The sequence below is a fragment of the Atta cephalotes genome, assembly GCF_000143395.1.
Source record: "Atta cephalotes unplaced genomic scaffold scaffold00042, whole genome shotgun sequence".
Classification (NCBI taxonomy): Eukaryota; Metazoa; Arthropoda; class Insecta; order Hymenoptera; family Formicidae; genus Atta; species Atta cephalotes.
In genome coordinates this window covers 244632-247930 of record NW_012130106.1, presented here as the reverse complement: position 1 = coordinate 247930, position 3299 = coordinate 244632, and the positions used below count along the sequence as shown (strand labels likewise).

Here is a 3299-nt window from a genome sequence, read left to right as displayed (position 1 = left end):
TTATAGTTTCGATATTCACTTCGAAAGAAAAAAAATGATTTTTTTCGAAAGAGTGTTTTACCTCTTGAAGATCCTTGAGATAAGCACAAATAAGAAATATAGGTCTAATATCTTTACAACATATCCAAAGCTCATTAAAATCAATAAAGATCGATTCTCTCATTAGTAGTATGAGCTCATAGAATGCTCAAATATTCAAATTACTCAAAATGAATTCCATGAGGAGATTGAAAGTTTGTATGTTGCTGAAATAACAGATTAACCTTAGAGCACTATAAGTAATCAAGAAATAAATTAAAAACTTTGCGTTTTTCTCGAAATCTGTTTTTTGCATTCTTCAACTTTTTTTGTGTACATGATTGAAAAAAAAAGTGTTTGATCAATCGACTTTTTTACAGGGCTCATTAGTTAGTTAATAATCAACTATTCTTGATGAATCTAAAAAATTAAATAAAAATCAACATTAACAATTTTTTTATATAAGGAAATAGCTGCTCTCTAGTGAAAATCGTAACTTTTTTTTCAAAGTCGCACAAAATTTTAATTTATATTTTAATATATATTTAAAAAATTTTTCAGGTTTATTTAAGATGAAAAGCTATAGCAATTACAAATATTTCTTAATTTTTTGTTTTCAAAAATTACAGCCGCTGGGATGTACACAAAATCATAACGTTGGCAAGGCGCCAAATCAAATGTTTATATTTTTGGCGCACAGTCATTTGAGATTAATTAAATTCATGAACTTAGAATATTATATTATTCATAACTTTCAATTTTGACCGATAGGCGCTCTCTAATATATTATATTGTTTATATTTTTATTATTTATAATACTTTTTTTTATACATAAAACTTTATTCTACAGTAGTTATATTAAAATGTGCAAAAAGTTCCAAAACAATAAATATTAATTTTTTTTTTGAAAAAATTCACGAAAAGTCACTATTTTTTTCGGTTTCTTAATGTATGAGACTTCTTTAAGTATTTGTAATATTTTGTGAAAAAAAGATCTAAGCAATAAGTGTTTCGCGTTGCAAGCTTGCTCACAATGTTGATCTTGTATATTGGCATTTCGATATAAATCAAATTAGCGGATACATTAATACATTTGCATAAAATCTAGTTACACCGGAATCTCGCTCCTAATGGCGCAACGTGACTTTCGCTTACCGTAGCTTGGTGATGATCTCTCTGCAGCTCAGACGCGAAACTTTTCAGTGGGAAGAAGTAATAGTTATACATCGGTTTAACCGGTAGCTGCGGATGACCAGTCTCGGACGGCGTGTTGCCATTGTCGTTGCCGCCCGCGGCATTAAGAGCATGCATCAACGACGCTACGCTGATCGCTGACCCTTTTTCTAAGGCCTTTTTGTATAACGCGGCCAATTCCGCTCGTGTGAACGCTAGCGGCTCCGGTTGTTTCATTTTCGGATGACTAGTCATAGCGGTGAAGTCGCGTAACTGGAAAATTTGCAAACATCAGTCGCCTGCTTGACATTCAGATTAAAGAAAAATAAATAAATTAACATTTTAAACAATTAAAATAAATAATTAAAGACAGAAGAAGTAATTACGAATAATTATTATTTTCAGGTTACTAGAAAGAAACAATTAAAGAAAAAATATTGAAATTAAAGAAATCTGCTTTTAAAAAATAGAAATAAATGGAAAGGAATATTAGGACAGGAAAAAAGTCTTTCTACAAGTTGGAAAAAATTTTAGCAAACCACTTATTCTATTTTTAAAAAATTAGCAATTACACTACTTGATAGAGCAACGTTTCAGCTTTAATCTCTATTTTTAATTGCGATACGATGATTTTGAACGGAATTATGAGCAATAAAGTCAGAATGTTCCTTTTTACTTAATTTGCAAGTAACTCAGAAAAAAATCGTAGGAACATTTTTAAAAAATAATTTTGTAGGAAAAGCTTCTCATGATAGAAAATTTACTCAAATCTTTTTTGGGCATGCTATAGATCTATAAAAGAAAATTTTTCATTTTTTTCAGCTCGTAGTTTTCTATATATAAAAATTACAAAATTTACATAAATTAAAAAAGTAGAGTAACCATTCGAAAGTAAAGATTTCAAGTTTTAAAATCCTTTTTATTAATTTAAATTTTGATTATTTTTAAAGAAGATATTGATGGGAAAATGTCTTTTTACCAACTTGTAAAGGGACTTTTTCCCTAATCCAATAAAAATATAACAAAGAATTATCAAGTTTCTCAACTATCAAAAATTAATAACAAAAGGAAGTTTAAAAATGATGAAATTAATATTTTAAAAAATTAAAAATAAAAAAGGAAAAAGATAGAAAAGACTTTATAAATAATAGAAAAGAATATAAATAGAATATAAATAGAAAAGAATTATAAATAATGTTCAAGTTTTCAGATTACTAATGATCAACAATTTAGGGAAAAAATTTAAAGAAATCGATTTTTTAAGCCCTGTAATAATTAAAAAAAGATAGAAAAATGGCAAAGGATTATCAAATTTTTAGGTAACTAAAAGTAATAATTAAACAGAGAGCGAGATTAGAAAAGATGATAATTTGAAAAATAATAATAATAAATATAAAAAAGATAAAAAAAGAAATAATGATCATGTTTTCAATCTGCCAAAGATTTAAAGTGCATTTACAAGATAAATCTCTATGAGAATTTCTTCTAATTTATTCTTTTCATTTCTTTGCAAGAGTTATTTAGATTCGTTTAAGATAGATTTACGTACTGCGTAATGCTGTATAATGTTGCCCGCGGATTCAACAGGCACATCCGCAATCGCCTTTTGCACGCTTTGATGGACATTGTTGATACTGACCTTGCGATGCCTGTTGTAATCATGATAACCCTGCTGATAACCTAGATTCATCGACGACAATCGATCGTACATCGTTAGACTATTTGAAGGCACATTTAATTCCTGAAGCTCAATCATCGCCTTCTGAAGATATTCGCCGCTCGATTCAGCGACGCAAGATCGTATGTTGATAATGAGTGAGATTAATATAGCGAGCCACGTTGCTCGAGATCTTCCTGATAAATTCATCCCGAATCGCTTTTATGGAGTCTTTTTATCTATCGAAAAAAATCGTCTGATTAATAATTTGTTAATACGTTGTGTTTATTATTCCTTTTACATTTCTTTTACTTTATTTCACTTTATTATATTTCTTACATATACACTTACAATAAAGCATTTCAAAATTTATATCATATATCTTATAACGGAAGATCTGACTTTTATCGAATTCGATGAAATTTGATAAAATTAATGAATTTTTGCAAAT

At 28.4% G+C, this 3299-nt stretch overlaps 1 pseudogene; it reads right to left on the bottom strand.

Moving 5' to 3' along the window:
• Nucleotides 1-980: 980 nt before the first annotated feature.
• Nucleotides 981-3058, bottom strand: LOC105622237 (annotated as a pseudogene).
• Between the last annotated feature and the right edge of the window lie 241 nt (nt 3059-3299).